General features: G+C 47.9%; 1 protein-coding gene across 3 annotated transcripts in view; it reads right to left on the bottom strand.

Annotated features, from left to right (window-relative positions):
• Nucleotides 1-22,268, bottom strand: part of LOC105471365 (plexin A4) — a 451,592-nt gene extending 429,324 nt beyond the window's left edge. For all 3 annotated transcript variants that reach the window (XM_011723816.3, XM_071094493.1, XM_011723817.3), the window contains exon 1: nt 21,935-22,268. The gene's annotated coding sequence lies outside the window, so the exon portion shown is untranslated. The remainder of the gene's footprint in view (nt 1-21,934) is intronic.
• Between the last annotated feature and the right edge of the window lie 432 nt (nt 22,269-22,700).

Raw genomic sequence — 22,700 nt, 5'->3', positions numbered from 1 at the left:
CCTTTGACAGGAAAGCTCCTGGTGAGAGTTAATATGATGAGCAAGGAAGACATTAATTGGGGCATGAAAAGCCATTCAGAGATGGTGTCCAGGATCACAGCTGGCAGAGTTACCCGGAACCTCAGTGCTGAAGCCCTGACTCCTAGACCTTGATTTAAAATACTGAGAAAGAACACACTTAGGAGAGTTGATTTAGTTCTCAGCAACCACTTGGTCAAAAAGAAGCCACAGTGGGAGTTATCTGTTTGGGGCTCTTTGTTAGTCTTACCCCACTTCAGAAATTCTGGTTCACAAGCAGTAGCTGTAAGTACCTTTGCCCCAAGATGGTAGGCACTGGGAAGTGAAGGGCCTGGACTCTCTACAGGCAGCCCTGGGAGTGGGAATGGGGCAGCCCGCTTCTTCATCAGCTCCCAATTTCCTGTAGCACACCTCATAGCTAGAAGGCTCTGGAAGGTGAGAAGAAAAAGTCCTTCTGCAGGTGTGAGGTTTCCAGCTGAAGTGGTATCTGATTACCTGAGCCGCTGCTCATTGGATCTCAAATTAGCATTGATACTCCATTTCCTTCATCTGGAGACACACCCGCTTTGGACCACAAAACACTGGACAGAATAAAAGTAGGCTTTCATTTCCCTAAAGATTAATATCAGGAGAAATGCCCTTCTGTATAAAATCAATTCAGTGCCTGAGACCCTCACCCCAAAGCCAGCTCAGTGATGCTAGTTGAAGTGGAAGTTGTGTTAGGATAAAAGAAACTCAAAAAAATTTTGTCTTGGGACCAGTACTGCCTATCACAAGCCCTCTTAGGGGTGATTCTGCCAGGAGGCAGGGGATTGGCTTGTTAGCAGTTAGAATGCTTGGCTCAGGATTCTGGGGTGCTGTGGGCTCCCATGGCATGAAACTGAAGCTCCTCCTAATTCTGGTTGCTGGAAAAGCCAGTCTCTCTGGGCGGACCTCAAAGGCAGAAAGCCTGCCGCTCTGAATGCCTAGCTCTTGCACAGCATCCACACATGGATGATCTGGAAGCCTCGCAGATGCGTCTTGAGATATGTTTCTGCCAGCCCCAGGCGTGGCCTGCAACCTGCTCACCCAGAGGTCAGCATTTCCTGGAATGACAGGGAGGATACACACACAGGAAGTGGGGGGACATGGCAGGAGGCAGCTCTCAGCAGTCCTTAGGCTATTTTCCACATTACTGTGAATGGTATTTTGCCCCCAGGAGGCTCATAACACAGTCAGAAGGATCTCCCCATTCCCCAGACCCATCAGAAAAGCCAAGGGGTGACAGTCATCAGCCCAGGGGGAGAGCTTCCTGGCAGGGTACATGAAAATTAAATGCAAAAGAGGGGCCAGAGACAGCTGTCCCTGAGCTCAATCTGAAGCACAGGCACCTAGAGAATAACCACACATCGGACCTTCCTGTCTGGTTTGAGAGGTTCTAGCAAAGCCCCCCTGCACAGTCCACATCTTACTCCCTCCACTGACATCCTGAAAGTCCACCATTGGAACATAGTTTCTTTGGGTCAAGCATCATGCTTTCTCTTTCAACAACTTACACCTTAGTGTACCTCCTCCATCACCTCTGTTTTTCTGTGGCCCAAGGCTAAACAGAAGAGAGTGGAGAGGGTGCAAACAGCAGGGTCCCCACTGGTCTACATGGCTATTTACTGAGAATTAGGGAGTGCTGTCCTCTCTGGTTGGCCAGAACTTGGTAAACAGAAGTTGGTAAACAGAAAGGCATCTTGGGGGAAGAAAAGGGCAGCCCTTCCTGAGCAAAGAGATACACCAAACCTTGGCCAATAAAACATGAGCAGAATCTCAGCCCTTATTTGCTCCCAGCTCACAGGTATACACACTACAGCGTATAGCGCCAAAAGCCCTGTCTAAAGAAAGAAAGAGAGATAGAAAGGAGATACCCAAGTACTTGGGGCAAAATTCAACTACTTCTCAATTTTGCCTAAGGATACCCATTTGGAGATAGATATAGATATAGATATACGACTATTTTCAACCCAAAAATATCAGGACACACACTCAAGCAATGGCACAGAATATCTGGCCCCTCTTTTGCATTCTGTAGATGGGCTGAACAGTAGAGGATGGCAGTGACAAGGACCCTGGGGGAACAGTGTAACAATGAGGTGCCCCTTTTCCTTTAGGGGACAGAGAAGCAATGGAAAATCTCCCCATGATGTGCTATGCTGTAGAAAGACCATCTCCACAAGCCCAGAGCAGGACTCTGCTCACAGAGGTCTCATCATCTTCAAAATATACTGACACACTCCAGTTCCAGACTCTCAGAGCTTTTGTTCCCTCTCCACAGTGGCAAATCACCTTTCTCCACAGTCAACCAGTGGTTCTTTCCTCTCTCAGCCAGAGTGTTGCTGGGAATAATGCAATGTTTCCAGCTTAATCGTTTGTCATCATGCAGAGATTTCACTGATTTCAAAGCTAAGGTGCCTGGAAGAATCGAGCATGCTCTGAACCAGGATGCCTCAGGGCAGAGGGTTCTGATTGGCTGGCTGGCTGTACATGATGAAAACCACACAGGAGAATCCCAGAGGCCCTTACTCGCCAGTTTAAGGCTGTCTTTCCAGGAAACCAGGGCCTGGGGCTGAAGACAGCTGAGATGGGCTGTGCTCATAAATATCCCCTGTTGAAGGCAGGTGAGGACATCCAAGTATGCAAATAACATGTGCACTGAACACACCTCTCTGGTCTCTGATGGACCACTTCAGTTTTCTGACTTTGTTGCAGGCAAACATTAGCAGATGCCCCATCCTGCAATGCTTGGCATAATTATCAGGTAGGCTCCAGGCAATAATTACTCACTAATGGTTAGCCACTGCTTTGAGCCAATAGTCTCCTATCTGCTCTCCCTACACCAAATTCAGAGTCTTGGGTGGTAAACCTGAAAAACAAAACAAAACAAAACAAAAAACCTAACTATTACCATGGCCTGGCAAGAAAGCACATTATCTAAGATATCACTCCAGGTCCTATAAAAATAATGTATGTTTACATGTGGATGGCTGATCTGAGCACAGATTGAATATATAAATGTGGCTGTTAAATCTAGACTCAGAAAATTCGGAGTCTTCCAAAAATAAAGGAATCCCTACAAATATTTTTAAATCTTTTTTTAAGAGGTCATACTCTGACAGAGAGCCAGAATTAATGCAATGGGACCAGCCACCTGCTCTTCTTCCCTTCCCATTTGCTTATAGAACCTCAAGGCAGTAGACTTGTTGAAGCCCAGTGTTAGAAACAGATGTGACTATTTATAAACCAAGAAAACTGAAGTGTTTTAATCCAACACAGGGTGGCAAGTAGTAGAACTGACAAGCTTTAGGAATCTGAAGAACAGGCAACAATTTTCAATAATATCACCTCTCCATTTATTGAGCATTTAATACGTGTCAAGCAGTGTGCAAGCTATTTCCCATGTATTATGTCACTTAATTGTTAGAGTAGTCCCTTATTTTATTCTTTTAATGATAAGGACACTGAACAACAGAGAAGACAGGTAACATACTCAGCCACACAGCTGAGTAGCCAAGGCTTGATGATGTCTGTAAATTACTTTAAAATGCGCCAGCTTAAACAGAGTGGTATAATATAAGTTAGTTCCAATCCTCACCCAAGGATGGTTAGTCAACATCTGAAGTATTGTAACTAACCAGGGCCGGTGACTTAGCCTTTGAAAGCCTTGCATCAGAGTCTACACTGTTTGTTAAAATGCATAAGAGATGTTGGAAACAATTTATCAACGAGAAATTAAGCAGTGTCGAATATGCATAATTGGTTAGAAATGCCATCCAGGCATCTCTGCCCTTTGGGCACAAGAATCTGGCAAGCCTAGAGCCCTTTGTGGCTCCATTCTTGCCCTAGGGGTCTTACTAGGGTCTATTTCATCTCTCAAAGGATGCTGTCCTCTAATCCCACTAGAAGATGAGCCGAAACCTGCAACCACATTGCCACATCTGCCTCAAATAAATCTTCCTTGAAATAAACTTGTCAGAGTTACTAAGTCAGTGCCTCTCAAACTTTCTCACTTCCTGATACTTGCAGAAACTGACAATATTTTTACTACACCCTGGGGCCAGAGAGGGAGCCTCTGCCTACTGCATGCCCCTTGTGCCCTCTGGCTGTCCACCTGCAGGGTTGAGGTGATCCGCTATATCAGCAAATCTTGAGACCCTTCCCGGGACACTAGATGAGGCAGAGAGCAGGATTCACACTGAGCTTCAAAAACAGGCTGTATGGCTATTTCTGTGCCTGGTTACTAACAAAGAATGGTAGGTAGGGTAGAATTGAGTCTGCAACTTGCTTTTGTAGGAAGGTTGTGGAGGAGAAGGCCCATAGCTCTCACCTGCCTATAATCATTGGAAATGAGTCCCCACATAATCTGCCCATTGGGCGTGGTCAATTTGGCATAAGTTGGGTTGCAGTGCCAGATCTGTCTGCCTCCAAAGTCTATCCTGGGTCCTGGGTGCTCCCCTGCTTCTGGAGCCTAAAGAAAGTGAATCAATGGTTATTTGTCCAACCCAAAAGTGAAGCTCTTCAGAAAATGCCACGTCAAAGGGTTCTGTCCTTGGTGCTGTGCTGTTTCATACTTTTATCAGTAAGTTGAATGAAGACTGAGAGTCACATTTATCAAATTTGCAACTGACAGATTCCAGGACTTGTGAAGGTCAAATGAGATAATATGAGAGAAGTCATTTAATAGTAGAGTAAGGCTCAACCCATTGATGAGGATGACACAAAGTTTAAGACTATCTTAGCAGCCTGAAACAGGTCAAAACTGGACCCCCCAAAAGAAATTGAATGTGACAAACAAAAATTCAAATTTTAGGCTTCAAAAAATATTAATGGATAAAGTACCAGGTGGCAGAAGGTTGTGGAAGACACACATATAATGAGGGTGGGAGAAGCTTAGAGACCCATTGGTTATGAACCAGCAGTGGGATGGGGGCTGCCCTAAGATCTTAAAGGGCTGCCCAGAAACCCTACCATGCGGATGAATTTTGACATTGGGCTTTGCTATCTACACCTCCTGTAAATGGTGACCTGCACAAAATTAGATGTGGAGTCAGACCTACCTGTACCATGAGCAGCAATGAGCTCTGCATCAATGTGCAAAGCAGTTAAAAGAGAAAGAGCCCTCTATCATGTGCTACTGAAGTTGAGTTGTTTCCATCCCCTGCAAAGGCTCCCAACTTGCCAGCACAGCCAGGATGCTTGGCTCAGACAAAAGAGGTGGGAAGAGAGTTTATCAAAACCTACAACTTAAGATTTTCTTCACAGAAGATGGAGGAAATGGGAGGAGGGGGTACATAAAGACAGGCAATCAATTACCAAGGAGCAACTGTGTGTGCCCTTGAATAAAAATCTCTTTATTTCCTTGAATTTTCCTTGAATTTACCTTTTTTTTTTTTTTTTAAGTTTTCACCTTTGCAAAACCTTTGGACCTTTTGACCAAAGACAACAAGAAGTCAGCCAAGTTTAATGGAGTTTTCATTTTGGAAAGGATGTTATCTGCAGCTCCTCTGTGCCCACCAAGCAATATGGTACATCCGTGGTCTAGAGACCAACTCATTAGGTGCTCTGTTTACCATCAGTTGGTGAAAAATGATAATCATATGGAAGAATAAACACCAAAACATGGACATCACTGCCTGCAGACTTCCCCAGGAAGCTACTTCCCACTTCCTGTAGATCCACAGCTGTTTCAGGATGTGTATGCCCTCTACTGTCCGACCATTCAAATACTTCTCTTTTCAAGCTCAGAAAACCAAGTTTAAGGTAGGGAGAGAGAGAGAGACATCAAATAACCTTATGTTGGGTCCAAAGGGAACTGCAAATGTGTCTAAGACAATACCTGCTTTCAAGAAGCTTGCAATTAAGTGGGGATATGAGATATAAATACTGAAAATACAAGCCAATAAATCTTATATTACCAGGAAATTCTTGGCAGGCTGAGTTTTCAGAAAGTCTCTCTGTATACTACTGTCTGCACACAAAAATGCCCAGACCTGGCATGTGGCTAAGTCTACTTGTAAAATTTGTTACCTGGTTAACATGCTGTTCCATGCCTAGCAATATTTTTAAGTTTTCAAATATAAGTTTTAAGTGAAAATGCCATTCTTTCAAAACAGTATGTGCTGGAGAAATGACATATTTTCAAAGCGAATTTTCTACATTTGGTCATGTGATATTCTGTAAGCTTTTTATAAACGCTCTTTAGAACATTCCAAAAATGAGCATCATCAAATTAAAACAAGAGAACTTCTATTACATTGCCGCAAATCCTAGATGTAAATAAAATACCATTTCACTCAATAATGATTGCCAGAAATATAAATACAGTTTAGAAAAATTATTTAATTAGTTTATTTTTAAGTATTTGCCAAGAAGGCTTTGGTCTTGCTAGTATTAAGTCCTGGGAGAAGGAACAAAGGAGAGTGAAATGAGCTATAGCAACTTCATGCAATTAGGCCTGGGTTTAGCAAAGCTCACTCTCTTTGCTCCACACCCCCAACACTCGGCCTGGAGCCAATGACAGCCAAGATTCTTTGTCCAATTTGACATCATGCACATGGTCAGTATCCTGCCTCTTTTGCCTTTGCCTCCTTTCTTAGATCTTCTCATCCAAGTATAAAGCCAGCAGCCCCTTTGAGGACATCTGATGCCTTCAGGTCAGTAGGTAGTCTCTAAAATGAAATGTAAGAAGGTGGTACAAGAAAAGGGGAAAGCGTAGGGATTCCCTACCTTTGTTGCAGGCTCTGAGACAGCCTTGGAGAGGGCTCAGCTCACCAATCCCAAAGGCTTCAGCTGCAGTGGACAGGGGCATGGTGAGGGGATGTAACAAGGACACCCCCCGTGGTGTCAACTGCTCTATTCCAGTGCTGACCACAGATCACTGCGGTTAGGTTACTTTCCTTCTTAGAGCCCCAGGCCCTGCCCTCTGCCTCCTAGTAAGGAAACAATGTGCCACCAGATAAACTGGGAGAAGCTGCTGAATTCCCTGAGACTAAAAGTGCAGCTCCATAAATGTATTACATGCCAAGAGCAGTTGATATAATGTACAAGAGCTGGGAAAAGAGGCATGAGGAGGAATGAACAGAAATCCTGCCACCTCTGTGGGGTTTTTGAAAGGTTAGAGCTCAAAAACACTTACCCCTGCCCCCCGTTTCTCCCCACAAGACAGCCCAAAGCACAAGCCAATTTTATTAGCAGCTCTGAGATACCCAGAAGTAATCCAGAGAAGAGGGTAGATCCATCGTTTCACTTGATGTTGCACTGCAATTTTGCAGCTAAAGACACTCTTTGGGCCTGAACTCCCGGGGTCCCTCAGTCTGGAAGAACAGGTCTAAATGATGCCTGGGCTAGTCAGAGGCCCAGCACTATCTCGGGCCTCTCCCCATCCCCAAGTCTCACTACCTTCCACAGCAGCACAGAGGGCTGAAAGCATCTGGGAAGACTTGAAGGAGTTGGGTATATCTCTCTCTAGCACTGCTCAAACCAATGGCCTGTTCTCTGCAGTTCCTATGGCATGCACTCTGTAATGGAACACAGGAGCCCGTGTCTACACCTCCTACAACAAATGAAGACCACTAAATTATGAAGCTCCCCTGCAAAATGCAAAGCATCTGTCACTAATATGCTAATCCATTCATTTTTCCCCATGTATTGGAAAGAGAGAGAACAGATAGTGCTTGAGTTTTACTAAGCCCTAGACTGTGTCTGGTATTTTAAAAATACCTTCATCATAGATGTGTGAAGCAAAGATATAAGAAACAGGGGGCAGAACCTGGAGAGGGATTGCCCCACCTAATGGCATTCCAACCATAAAAATTTTTCCTTGACACCTGACACTCCTGGACCAAGCCAACCCTATGTAGCGGCCAGGTACTACCTGCAGGCTTTGATTGTGCAGACTTTGTCCTACCTCCCAGAATGTGGGATTAGGCCAACGGGACATTATTCCTAATGGGCAAGGTCAATATTTTAATCACCAATCTCTTAGTTCATGGTGGAGTTCATTTCCCTAGACCATACTGTTTTGAGCATGCACTCATTGAAGTTGGAGGCACGCGCCAAGGAAGGCAACAAGCAGAACAGTGGCCCAGGTGTGCTCTGTTCCAAGCTTGCTCCATAAGTAGCACTCTGGGTGCTACTCAACCTCCAGGGATCATTCTTTTTCCACTGGAAAGTAGTGGGATTCTCCTAAGGGAAGGTGAATACTTGGGATGCTTTCAGAATAATTTCAAGTACATTGTCCAAGACAGTATGTTTACATCGAAACATGAACTACTTGAAAAATGAAAGAATCTCTGTGTGGATCTTCTAGCTTCTTTGTCAAGTTTCTGCCAGGTCCCAAAAGGAACTCCTAAGTCTGCAACTGGGTCCAGAAGGAAACAGCACTAGGTAAGCATGAAGTTGAAGCTGCCAGGGACACAAGAGCCTTGTATCCACCGGCCTCCTGGTCACGTCCACCTGCAAAACCACATGTGCCTCAATTCACCTTGTCCAGAAAAGAATGCAGTACTCCTGCCCCACCACTTCCCCCACAACCTGCCTCAGTCCAGATTTCTCCAGCTCCATGAATGGCATCATCTCCCACAGCCGCCTAGGCAGGACACCTGCAGGACAGCCCCACTGACCGTTCTTTGCTGCCCACCACCTTCACCACCATATCCACCATCTGTCAGCGCTAACTCCTATGATGTACTTCTCAGATCAGCCCCTTTCTCTCCTTTCCCACCACCTTTGATCAGCCCCAGCTCAGGATGCTTTGATTTACTGCAATAGCCCACTTCCAGTTATTCTCCACGTGGCCCCTGCTTAACCTTGCCACAGTACAAATCTGGTCTTGATTCTCTTCCTAGAGATCCCCAAGGCCTGACTGCTGCCTGATGGATAAATCCCTTAGCTGGACACTGATACTGCTCCTGGTGCAGCCTCTGCCATGTTGCCCCTTGCCCCACTTCCCACCTCTGCCTTGAACTCCTGCAGACCCCGAGGGCTGTGCTCTCACCTCTCTGTGCTGCTTCCTCCACGTGGGACGTCTGCTTATGAGTTCACAAAGACAATCTGAGGGATCCTTCAAAGCATCCTCTAAAACTCAGCTGGATGCCCCTCTTCCTCCTCCTCTTCCTCCTCCTCCTTCTTCCCCTCCTCCTCTTCCTCCTCCTCCTTTTCCTCCTCCTCTTCTTCCTCCTCCTCCTTCTTCTCCTCCTCCTTTTCCTCCTCCTCCTCTTCCTCCTCCTCTTCTTCCTCCTCCTCTTTCTCCTCCTCCTCCTTCTCCTCCTCCTTCTTCTCCTCCTCCTCTTCCTCCTCTTCCTACTCCTCCTCCTCCTTCTCCTCCTCCTTCTTCTCCTCCTTTTCCTCCTCCTCCTCCCTCTCCTCCTTCTCCTCCTCCTCCTCCTCCTTCTCCTCCTTTTCCTCCTTCTCCTCCTCCTTCTCCTCCTCCCTCTCCTCCTTCTCCTCCTCCTTCTCCTCTTCTTTCTCCTCCTCCTCCTTCTCCTCCTCCTCCTCCTTCTCCTCCTCCTCCTTGTCCTCTTCTTTCTCCTCCTTCTTCTCCTCTTCTCTCCTCCTCCCCCTTCTCCTCCTCCTTCTCCTCCTCCTCCTCTGCTTTCTCCTCTTTCTCCTTCTCCTCCTTCTCCTCCTCCTCCTTCTCCTCCTCCTCCTTCTCCTTCTCCTCCTCCTCCTCTTTGTCCTCCTCCTCCTTCTCCTCCTCTTCCTCCTCCTCTTTCTCTTCCTCTTCATCTTCCACCTCCTCTTTCTCCTCCTCCTCCTTCTCCTCCTTTTCCTCCTCCTTCTCCTCCTTCTCCTCCTTCTCCTCCTTCTCCTCCTCCTTCTCCTCATCCTCCTTCTCTTCCTTTTCCCCCTCCTCCTTCTCCTCCTCCTCTTCCTTCCCTTCCTCCTCTTCCTTCTCCTTCTCCTCCTCTTCCTCCCCCTCTTCTTGCTCCTCCTCCTCCTTCTCCAGGAGCCCTTCTTCATGTCCTGCTTTTCATAACCGGATGGGTGCCTCTCTTCCTATTCCCAGAGCACTCTCTTCATGCCTCAATCTCACTTCCTGCCACATTGCATGTAAATTCTCTATTCCCACATATGTTGTGTCCACACTAAGCCATGAACTCCCTCCTGGCAGAAGTAGGTCTTTCATCTCTACACAAATTCTCACATAGTGCCTAGCACATAGTAGGCACTCAATAAATATTGCTTGAATTGACTAATTGCTTGATCAATTAATTGATTAAATATTTCATAACATCATATCAACGTCTCTTCCTAAAATATGCAAATATATGTGCATGGAGCTTGGTGAAATGTAGGCATCGAGGGATGTTATGAACCCTTTTCTTTTTCTGCAGTCCCCAATTGAACCTACTACTGCCAGGATAGAGATCTCCCCGGGGACCCAGGCCTCTGGACTCCTGCACTGACCATCCCCTGCCACTGTCTCCTGCCATCCCTACTACATTCTCCTTTCTGACCCTCTGCATGTGGCTTTTATCACTTATACCTCCTCGCCAGCTCAGCAAATACACGGGAGCTGATAAAGGTGTGATGAGAGGCCTAAGCTCAGTTTTCATTCTCTTTGTCTTGATTTTCTTTGACCTGGTGTGTAAATAGACTCTTTCTTCTGATGCTCACCCAACTCTTTAATATGCAAGGCCACATTCATCCTCACCTCCTGGGCTGCAGGTGTGAAACAGCAAGGGCTTATTCCTGGCTTTAAAGAGGAGAAATTGAGGCCTAGCCCAGAGAGGGCACTCGCTGAAAGACATTCAGCAGACCTAGGATTAGAAGCTCAGTTTCTGTATTCCCTGGCAGTACATAATATTTCTTCAATTGCTCTGAAAATGAAAACCTCAGGATTATTTTGCAGGAAGAAACAAAAATAGGCCTGGAAAGACCGTAGCCACATTTCTGACAAGCTCCATTCAGAGGGCACTGTAACTTACATAAATGATTTCCTATTATACCGCAATTGTCACTGAAACACGACAGTCTTGCAGCTTCCTTGAAGTGTTCTCTTTGTTGTTTTTGTACAGATCCTCCAGAAAGAAGAATCACATATGGTCCGAGCAGGAAACAAACCACATGACACCCGCAGACCCAGATTCCCCTTCAGCATGACTCTTCCTGAGGACCAAAGAGAATCCCATGAATAGTCCCCCATGGGCCTGAGCCCCCTCCCACCTGTCTTCCTCCCAAAGCCCTGCTGTATCCCTGCAAATAGGATTCCTTTTTTTGAAAAAAAATGAAAGTCAACAGTTTATGAAGAAGAAACGAAGTGGCAATTTCCCAGCATGGCTGGGAATCAATACAAGCTGTTGTCAGGGTTTTCCTTTCAAAGGGTGGCTGCCACACTTCTCCAAAGTCAAGAGCGACAGAGCTCCAGTGCTTGACTTACAACTGCTTCATCATAGCAAGATATTTTTAATTTAAAACTCACTGCAGTTGGGTTCGAACTCAGCTGGGACTTGATTTACTGCTAATTCATTTCTCCGATTCCTATAATTCTAAGCTCAGTCACCAAACAGTTTAATGCTGATAGAATCACCAGTGCAATGCTTTATGAATGGGCGTCAGGGGAATTTTGTTAGTGTGTGTTAGCAACTGTTATTCACTCTGGAAAGGAGGACCGTGCCTGTACAAGCATGGGGGGGCCCTATAATTGGGCACATGAATTACCAGTGTCCCCAAGTGATTCAAACCCAAATACCACTGAGAGGGTACCCCCTTTTACCCCAACCCACATACACACTCCCACTCTCTTTCTCTCTGTCTCTCTCTCACACACACACACACACATGCACATACACAATCATTACTGTGTTAGATGAATGCCAGGTGGTGAAAATGCTTTCCATGGGAAATGCCTAACTTCACTCCCAGGTCACTACCCAGTGGTGGAAACCATGGATTTACAGTCTAATTAGAAATACTCAGCCCTTTCTTGGATGGCAAAGTTTTCTCTTCCCAAGAGAAAATTTGTTTCAATCATCCAAAGTTTAGGGAGATGTGTCTTAATAACTCAAGCTTCCTTTGTTAATTTGATAAAGAACACTTATCTTTGTCAGTTATATTGAAGCCTCTTATTCAAGAAGTATAGCTGGAGAAAAAAAAATTGAGAAGGTGAATGTCATTACTCACATATTTTGCAAACATCCATCTTGATCTGTTATGTGCAACCAAAAAGTGCCACTTGTGGGAAACATGTCCACAGACCTGTCAGAGTGGCATTCACACTTCTCGAAATGGTTTCTTTATGAAATATACACCTGAAGGCAGATCGCAAGGCCACGGTCGCTAAAGTTTTGTGAGAATTCGCAGTCATTTCTGGGAGTCTCAAAAGCAAATGACAAGGACAAGAGGCAGGCAGTGCCTCTGAAAGTTGGATCCACAAGTCCCTGCAAGTCCCCATTTTATCAGTACAGTGAATTCATTCTTCTGGTTTTTTCACCTCTGAAGTAAACCAAAACTTGAAAGCTTCCGGTTGAAGGCCACCATCTCCCAAAATGCCTTTCTAGGGAACCCTCTTTCCAGGAGACATCAATAGGCTTAAATACACCCACATAAAGGGATCCCCATGGCCCAATAACCTGAAAAGCAGTGGGCGAAGAATAAATAGGTTTCCCAATAACAGGTCTTCTTCACCTGTAATTCACCCTTGTGCATCTCCGTGAATAGGACAAAAGAGAGGATGCTTGCAAAACTTACTTGGTCACAGAACGCTTTTTCCACGGAGGATTTTATAGACTAGTCTTTGGAATGTTCCGCTAAATTCAGCTTGGTCTTCCCCCCCAATCTATCAGTGCCTAAACCCATAGTGAGTTTTGCACAGAGAGAAATAATTTAATTCCATGTGCATCCATGAGCAATAGCACTGCACCTACCTGTCCCTGACCTTTATGACCCAGGATGCTGGAGGGTGACTGAGGGGCTCAGCCTGCACCCATCTGGATTCATCTGAATCCTCTGGAATAGCCAGTCAGCCTGACTTTTGGCTCTGTCCCTGCTGCAGAGCAAGAACCCACCATATTAGCCTGGTTCACACTTCCCTAGTATTGATATGTTTAAGGTCATTTTTCTCCACCTTATCCTGCTCCATTTATTCCTTCTATTTTTACAGCAAATATTTATCCATTGCTTCCAGTAAGATAGGCTCTGGGTTGGGCACTGAGTATACAAGAAGTAAGAAATGATCCCTCTCAACCTAAAGTATAAGGAAATACATGATTCCCATTGTTTTCATTGCCACTGCCAGTAGCAGCTTCTTCACCATTATTAAAAAGCATGAATTGAGTTACTGATTAAACCAAAAACTGCTTGAAGCAGGGGCTGACCCTACCTTCTGGGAGCTGCAACTCTCAGGCAGACACCCTAATGCAGGCCCACGTCTCTAGGTCGGTGAGTTGCTCACATCAATCAGTGGTTAGGGACAAGTGCATTCAGGGAGGAAGACAGGGTCAGTATCTAATGGACAAGAGAGCTGGAAAGATGTCACAAGCACAGCATGACCATCAGTCCTCTGCCCAGCCTGACCCTAAAGGGCCTTCAAAGCACAGGAGTAATAAAAAATGTTGATGAGGGGCAGGACTAGCTAAAGGCAATGACTTACAGGAAATAGTTTATGCAGAAATGTCCCCTGTTGCATTATATTTCAATGCTTTCATTATTTCTGAAAACTAGGGGGGTGGCAGAGGTCATTACGACCTCTCCCTGCTTCCCAGCAGCCGTGCCGTCCCTGAGATAGTCACACACCACTATGCGGAAGGCTTGCTGTTGTTTAACAAGTCCCAAAACATTAGAAAAGTCTCCCGATATTGGATTGGCACCTGTTCTTCATGTGGTTTCTATTTGGGGTTTAAATTGGATAACCCACAGTGTAGTCGACTAGTGTTGACATAGACTCGTGAATTCTGGGACTCCTAATTGGAGTACCCTGCCCTGTCTTGCCATCTGACTCTGTTCTGAAGAACTTTATGTTCCTTGCATGGAAATTATTATCCCAGTCTCCCAATTTATGTATCTACCCAAATCTGCAGAGTCTCACCTGACATCACGCCACCCCACCCCAATTCTGAGCTGCAGTCATTTTCCTGTTCCCCTTGTTATCATTGCCACTGCCAGTAGCAGCTTCTTCACCATTATTAAAAAGCATGAATTGAGCTCTTGACTAAACAAGACACTCCTTGAAGCAGGGGCTGACCCTACCCTCTAGGAGCCGCTCCTCTCAGGCAGATGCCCTAACGCAGACCCACGTCTCTAAGTCAGTGAGTTGCTCACATCAATCAGTGGTTAGGGGCAAGCATATGTATTTAGGGAGGAAGACAGGGTCAGTATTTAATGGACAAGAGAGGCCCCAGTGATGCTTTCTGCCATTCCTCTGATCCTAAAGTTCTTGCTGTCTTTTCTTCCTTCAGAGGCAAAGGCTGAGCTCCTGCAGGGGTAACTCTGACATACCTACTGCAGGGAGAGCCAAGGAAGCTCCAGCCCCAGGGCCTGACCCACAGAGGCTCTAGCTTGACCTAGTATCCCAACCCCAAAGTGAGAGGAGTTGACTGATGCCTCGTGGGCTGACCTGTGACCAGTGAGCTACAGCAGACCAGAAGGACCCGTGGATTAACTGCTGGCTGTGCCTCTCCACCACAGACTATTCTGAGATATAGTGTTCACACCAGGCTTCCCTGGATACCTCCTGAGTGACTGAGCCACCAGCTGCTTTTCACTGGGAAGCCAGGGCCAGCTTGGTAACACACTATTTGTTCTTCTTCCTTCCCTACCTCTCCTCCTTTGCTTCACTTTTGCTTCCCTAGGACCCACCCCTCAATAAAGTGGTAACACACAGCTTCTGCCTTGAGCTCTACTTTCTAGGGAACCCAGACTGTGACTGGGGTGAAGGACAGACAGGCAGAGGGGGCAAGGTCCAGGCTCTCCATAGGTTTGACAAGAACAGTACTGCTTGCATCTGTTCTGTGCATTGGAATTCCACATAAAATTTCACTGGAGCAAAGACTTTCACTGTATACATATTAAAATATGTTTAATCACCAATCTAGACTAACCTCCTCATTTTATAAACAATAAACTGAAACATAAAATGATTTTTCCCAAGATGCTTTAGTTAGAGTTTTCTACATCTATCTGTATCCAAAGCCTAGCTTTTTCCACAACAGTGGTTTTTAAGCAAGGGGACATACTGGAATCATCTAGGAACCTAAGAAAATGGACACGTGCCTAAGTAGCCGTCTCTTTCCTTGGAAAGACAAGGGGCAGGATAGGCTCTGAAGAAGCCTGAGCAAATGCTGAGGCCAGAGGTGGACTCTCTACCTGCCTGGCACAATTCTGCTTGAGAACCTAATGCTTACACAATCACCAGAATCCAGTACTTGGTTTATGTAATGCAAAGGTTCAGTGGAAATTTTCACCATAGAAGTCACCTCTTTATTCACATTTAAGAGTAGACATAGGAAAGTGCCTGTCTTAGTTTAGTGTTTCTCAGTGGATTCCAGGTCCACTACACAGTATATCTACTTTTGTGATTTCACAATCCATGTGAGTGTATTAAAGGATCTGAGAAGTCCTGCAGCAAGGAGTAACTTTAGCTTTGCTTTACACCCAGGGTTTTGCAAATTTATTTGACTGTGGAAACTTTTTTGTATGTAATGCCTATTCACTCCCCCACAGCATATACTTTGGGAAACTCTGCTCTATTTTAAGTATTATTTTCAGGAAAGCAGGTCTGAGATGGAGAGGAAGAAAATGAACTCCAACTGACTCTAGCAACGTTAGCTGACATTCCAGGCAGGCTGCTTCTTCAGTTGCACATCCTGAGGTCTGCTACTGTCTCCTCTCACTCTCTAACCCTGCCACAAGAACGGAAGCAATCCACCAGCTATGCCTTGCTTATTTCTTTCCTCTTGGCCTCTGGGCCAAAGCCAAGGAATGATTGGTTCACCTTCTAGTGTGAGCCTCCACACTACCAAAAGGGAAATCCAGCTGTGCTCTTTCGAGAAGAGTTCAGTAAGTATGTCAGATAAGGAACTGATCTTGAGCAAAGACCGGGAAAGCCTTTCAACTGCCATGGTTTTCCTTTCCTAAATTTCCAGTGACCTCTTCCTCAACTGCTTCTCTCCTCGCACTTCATAATGAAAATACTCTACACTGTAAGACCTTGGGAATTAATTCAGCGAGGCTATGTTCAGTGCATTGACTGAGGAGGCTCTATCCTCTTAGCTAGTGATCTGTTTTGTGTTGGAGTGACAAAACATCCCCAAATCCAATTTACTGTTGCGAATCCTGGTTCATGGAGGAAACACCATAGAGTGGAAGGGGAAGATCCAAGCTCAGAAGGAAAAGAGAGGATGCCTGAGATCTCGCCAACACCTGTTGGTTCCAGTGTGCACAGGACGTTACCTGCCAGTGTTTTATCCACTCATTCCTACTGCTGCCTCAGAGGGGAGGTGATAAAATTCCAGGTACACCCCTTCTAGCCACCTCAAGTTGGACACAACCTTCACTCACCTCACAGTGTAGAGAAGTCAAAGAAATAATGCCTGGAATAAAAGTTTGTCTTTTGGAGAAAAAGAAAAAAAAAAAAAAGCAAGTAACCAAAGTGCCTCACTTGTGGATTTTTCCTAAAACATTTGGACCAGAGGGACTGAGCTTAGCCCTGGCTTTGGATTGGGACAGAACCCAACCAGGCCCATGGGCTCCTTCAGGGATTCACACCTACACCTTTTGGCATCAGGATATAATTCCTGATGCCTTGCCTAGGCCTGCACCATCTCAGGTCTGAATTATTTTCTTCATGCAAATGGGGACCTATCAAAATTCCTCTAAGTGCTACAGGATGGCTATCCCCCAACATGGTCCATTGGCACCAACATCTGATGAGTCTCTGCTCCGACCACCATAGGATCCAGGCACCCAGCATGGCATGATGTCCCCAGGCACAGATTTCTTCCCTGTTTCTGGATCCTAAAGTCAGAAACCCTAGGAGTAATAAATGCATGACTGAACAAATGTCAAGCACCTACCGCGAGTGGTGTAATGGTAAGAATCTTTGCCCAAGAGTGAAAAAACCATCCATCCCTTACCAACCTGGGGCCTTAGACATCTCACCTAAACTCTCTTCTCAGCCTTAGTTTCTATGCTGTCAAAATGGGAATAAACAATACCTACCTTGCACAGCTACTTTAAAGACGAAATGAGAAAGTGCTGTTTCCACAATACTAGCAACTTGAAGCAGTCAGCAGGGAGAACTAGACTCCTATCAGAACTGGAGCCTCAGAGAGTCTAAAGTAAAGATGGGGACTTCACTCAATTCGTTCATTCACTCCTTATTTTTTCCTGGGAGAAAATGGGAATTGCCAAATGAGGTGACAGTCACCCTCAGGACCTGGGCACTCTGCTAGAATGATCCATGCAATTTTACAACCTACCAACAGCCAAAGAGAAGACTCATCCCCCTTGATGCATGGGGAAATAGAGTCTCAATGAATAAATACATTTGCCTGGTATCACAGAGGTAGTGCAAGAGACTAGGACCAGATATTCTAAACTTCCTCCCCAGCCCTCGCCCATAAACCTCCCAAAGGGGCAGCAATACAGTGAACACATATATTCTAAGGAGGCAACCAGCACAGTGATGAGGAGAAAGGTCAGATTGCTTACAAGTGAGACTTGGCTCCATCACTAAGTGGCTGTGTGATCTGGGACAAAGTCTTTAACCTCCTGCATCTCAGTTTCCTCCTGGAGGAAATGGGGACTGTAATAGCCTATCTGGGTTGTTATGAGGCAAACTACTTAAATGGTGCCTAGCCCAAATGAGTGCTCAATAAATATTGGCCACCATCATCATTAATTATCATCTTTCGTTCCATTGTTTTTACAAGAACTGAAACTAATACTAATATCCTCACAGCCTCTTCCCTTGGGAGGCTGATGCCACAGGACAGGGCAGGGGTGTGGGGGCTTACACCGACTTACACAGGGACTCGGGAAGCTTTTCTTCCAGGCTGCTCTATACCAGGCAGGGAAGCAGCCTCCTCCTTCAGGAACAGGCCTGGGCTGTGGGAATCAGGACCCCTGCCTGTCTTTCATTTCAAGATCCATCTCTTACCACTTAGCAGCAGAGCCCCCTTCAGTCTCCCTACAGGCTCCACCTTCCTACTACAACTTGAATGGTGCAGCCTGGGCAGAGAGGACAACGTGAAAGAAGAAAGAGAAAGTCTGGGCAGCTAGAGGGGATCAGGTGGGAGTCCCGGGAGGGAGCAGTGGAGCTTGCAGCTTTTAAAGAGACAGTGTCCTGTCCACGGGGCCCTGTGGGGACCAAGCATAGCTCGATAGAGCCTATAGGCCAATTATCCTAATCATGTGCATCTCCCAAACAGCCGTTTGATTTATTAGTGAGACGTCTTTTTAAAATGCCGCTCTTAAATATAAATAACACTTAATCATCCAGCTGTCGTTAAATTCATGTTATATTGATTTCTTGGAGTGCCGCAAATTTGAGGGCGAATGGGCTGGCGGATGTGCGCACAAAGCCAAGAGGTAGATTAGCAAATGGTGGGGGCGGAGAAGTGGGGGTTGGAGGGAGAGGGAGGTGTCAAGGGAGGGAAATGAACCTACTCAATAGCCCAGGGTCTGAGCTAGTTTCACATTGGGTAGTGCCGGACACAAATAAGAAGAGAAGAGACACTGGCACATCTGTTGCATAGTCTAATGACAGCCAAGATCACGGTCGTGTTTTCTGTATTGCTGCCGCCCCCTTGTAACCCACCACAGAGCCACTCCAACAGGTCTCTGATGTTCATTGTCTGCGTATGCCTTCTCTAGGTGAGGATGGGGAGAAGCAGCTAAGACATGCCCCCTAGCTGGCTAGAAGTAGAGAGATCCACTGCGATTTCTTTGCATCAAAGCCTGATGATAACTATGAACCAAGAGCGGTTAATGACCCAGCCCCTTTAGCTCTCTCCCACTTCAGGACTGCTGCCATCCTAGAAAGCCCCCACTTCATTCCCAGCAGCCCTCATTGTGATGAAAAGGATCCCGAGGCCAAGTGTATGTAGGCAGACTCTGCCATGCAGATTTCCCTGTCTGCAGGGAGTAGCAGCAGCAGGCGACAGAAAGGCACAGAGAATGAGAAAGGAAACAAGTTGACTGCCTTGGAGTCCTCCAGAAATGTCTGCAGTGTCCCGGTGGGCATCCAGGGTGAAGTCCTGGGAGGACAGAGGAGAGCCCCGGGAGGGTGTGATTGGGCAAGAAGGAGCAGCTTGCAGGTGACCCACGCCTAGTGCTCACAGGAGAGCTGCCTTAAGCACCATCTACCAGGCAGTGAGGGTCTGCTGAAAAGAAGCATTCATGGCTGGAGTTTTTCTAGTGTGAATCCCTTCCCAGTGAGAAAGACCTCAGAGAACTTAAAAGGAAGGGCACAGAAGAGTAGCAGAGAGGGTGAATGACAGCATGGCATGCTCCAGGGCTGGGCAAGAGAGCCAGGAAAACGTGATATATACTCCGCTTTACAGAGATGTTAATTAATGCCTGCCTTGTCCTAGAAACCAAATTGGTACCTAATGCTAAGTGCGGAAAGTGCGGAGATTGTTTGAACCCAGATGTTTAGCTTATAACCAGCATAATGACTGCTGGCTTTGCATTAAAATGATGGATCCTGAGGCTGCAAATACATGAGAAAGGAAAGAGGGTAGAGAGAAAAGCAGAGAAAGGAGTGGAGGTCTGCAGGGAAGATGCAGACATTTCAGGAAGATCCTGTACCCTATCCCTTTGCCTCTTCCAGGTCTCGTGAGGGACTGTTTACCTGGGAGGCACCCACTGTTGCTGGAGCTCATTATTTCTATTGCGAACCATGTGCTGCTGTACAAGTAGGTGGGACCTACCTGTCCATGCCCTCGAGGGGCATGTGGGGAGAAATGTTCCATTTCTTCCACAGCCCCGAAGACAGAGGTGGACCCCATTGTCACACATGGCTAGGGGAGCTGACCACATTTAGCCAGACTCTGAGAACGCATGTGGGTATATATCTTGGGTGTGTATGTGTGTGCACACGCCCACCATGCTTAAAAAGCAAATAAGGTTTCTTCCCCCTACTGGGGTCTCCCCATTGTGAGAGATTTGCTTTATTCCATCTACGCTTTTCAGTCAATCAAAGGGCAGCTCACACAGCACACAGCGGGAATACAATCTCCCTCCCGGGGCGTCTGCGCTTCTCCCCAGCCTAGCCAGAGACCTTTGCAGGAGCTGAAAAAAGTTTGGAAATAGCGGAGTCAGGGTGCTGAAAAAGCCGTTTCATTCAGCCCCCATCTTCAGGATTTACAAAAACAACCCAAATTCTGAGCCTAGCACTGAGGCCTCCTTGTTTAAAAGAATGTTTGCTCCTCTCCCATCATGTTCTGGAAGACTCGTAACATATTTTTCCCACTGGTGGGTTTGTGGGATACTCTGAACACATGATCTTGGACAGAGGGTACAAGCTTATTCAGTTCTGGGGGAGAATGATATGATCAGGTTGCCCAGAAAGGTACCTCAAAGGGACAGCTCCAGAAACGCAGGAGCTTGTACATGTATATTCAATTCCAAATTTGTTTTGGAGCTCATGTTCTTCTCCCTATGACAACTGAGACCCTAAATGAGTTGCTCTTAGACCCTAAGAAGGGAACTATGGAAAAGCCTCTTAGAACCCCAGACACTTCCTACCTCCTCCAGAAAAAGTTAAAATGAGCAGCCTGTGAAACTCCAGCCAGAGAGAACAAGAACGAAAATGCTTTCGGGAAATAGGACCTTAAAGAACGGCCTTCTGTGGAGTGGTTCTACACTCGGAGCAGCCCTGGGCTCTGGGGGACGCTGGCAGACCCATGAATGCTTTGCCTCCTCCAGTGGGCACCGCCGCCCGCCGCGGTCGTGAGGGAGGGAAGCCTCCTCTTTTGGAGAACTACACCCCTCGTGCTTCCCCCTTCTAGTTATCTTTCTCAGACACACACCTCGAAAGGCATGTGACAGGTGTTCGCCAGCCTGAGGCACCGGGGAAGGCAGCCCCATGTGCCAAGGAAGGGTAGGGAGGTGAGAGGGGACCCAAGTCCTGTGTCTCCAAGCCCTGTCTCCTTGCTGCTAAGCAGGGACTGAGGCTGTGAATAAGGTCATACCTTTTAAGGAGGATATGACCCCCGTACCTTCCCTAGACAAGCAACATACGCGGCGATGCTTTAAGCCGCTTTCTGTCTGAAATCTCGGCGCATTCCCGGGGAAGCAGTGCCACGCTTCAGAAAGGCGTTTGTGCTGCCTCTTACTGGGGAAACGCAGTGTCTGTTCCATATGCACCGCCCTACAGAACTGCAGCCCCAACCGCCTATGTGGCCTCCTCTCCACGCGTTGGGCCATCACTCTCTCCAAATAGGCGGCCGAATATCTGTGGTTCTGTCTCCCGTTGAAATCCCAGGGTGTCCAAAGGCCACGGGGCCGCGATGACACTGGGTGGGTCTCCGGAGACCTCCCAGGACTTCTCCCGTTTTAAAGCCCAGCTAGGGATGAAAGGGGCTGAGAGCTAAAAAATCGCTCCCTCAACCTTTTCGGGTGGGAGGCAGAGCCGGGAATACACAGAATCCCACCCCGAAAGTCCGGGAAAGAGAAGTCTGAGTCCGGGAGAGTGAGAGGAGAACGCACCCGGGAAATCCCTGCTCCGGCCGCTGCACCTCCGCGGGCGTCCAGGTGGGACGTGGGCAGGTGCGCGAGCGCCGTGTGTGCCGGTGTGGATCTGTGTGTGTGCCTGCGTGTGTGTGTGTGCGTGTGCCGCGGGCTGGCTCCAGGACACCGAGGATTCCCGGGCCGACCCGGCCCGGGTCTCTCCGACCGCGCTGCCCTCACCGCCCGCCCGGCCCCGCTCCCCGGCTGGCCGGCTCCTTACCTGGACGCGCCGCGTTTCCCTCCTTCAGCGGGAGCGCCGCATTGACACTGCAGATGGAGCCTATGCCGCTGCCTCTCGCCCTCCTCTGAACGTGTGCGTGTGCGCGCGTGTGGCTGCCTCCTCCAGCCCCAGCCCCGAACGCAAATACTCCACCGAGGCACAGGGAAGCCGGGAGCAACCGAGGAACGCGGAGGGCGCCGAATCAGAGCCTGCGGGGCTTGACAGCTCCTCTTGCGGCGTCCAAGGTGGGCGTAATGTCCAACAAGAAGGTCGGAAAATGGGGATCGATTCCGAACACCCCTTTCCTCCACCCAACCCCCGAGTCTAAGCAGCGGCGGCGGCTCTCGGGGGCTGCGGTGGCGACGCGGGGCTGCCCCCCTTCGTCCCCACCCCCGCGGGCTGAATGTCCTTGATGCCAAGCGGGCACAGCGGCGTCACTCCGCGCCGCCCATGCTCGCCCGGTCGGGCCGCTGCCCCGGCGCGGCGAGTGCGCGGGGGACCCGCCGGGGAGCGCTCTCGGCGCCTCTGCGCGCCTCTCTGGGTAGCGGCGGCCGCCCCCCGGCAGCCCGCGGCCGGCCGCGCCGCTGCAGCCCCCACCCTTGCCGGGGGATTCGCCGGGCAGTGCCCTGGGGCCGGGGCTGGGGGGCCTCGGGAGCCGCCGGCTGCTCCCCGGGGAGGCGCGGGGCTGCGGCGGTGGTGGTGGCGGCGGCTGGCGCTGCGGCAGAGGAGAGCTCGGCCGCGGGCCGAGCCGGGCCTCCCGGGCGCG

The sequence above is a fragment of the Macaca nemestrina genome, chromosome 4 (assembly GCF_043159975.1).
Source record: "Macaca nemestrina isolate mMacNem1 chromosome 4, mMacNem.hap1, whole genome shotgun sequence".
Classification (NCBI taxonomy): Eukaryota; Metazoa; Chordata; class Mammalia; order Primates; family Cercopithecidae; genus Macaca; species Macaca nemestrina.
The sequence above is the reverse complement of the archived record's forward strand: the minus strand, read 5'-3'. Positions and strand labels throughout refer to the sequence as shown.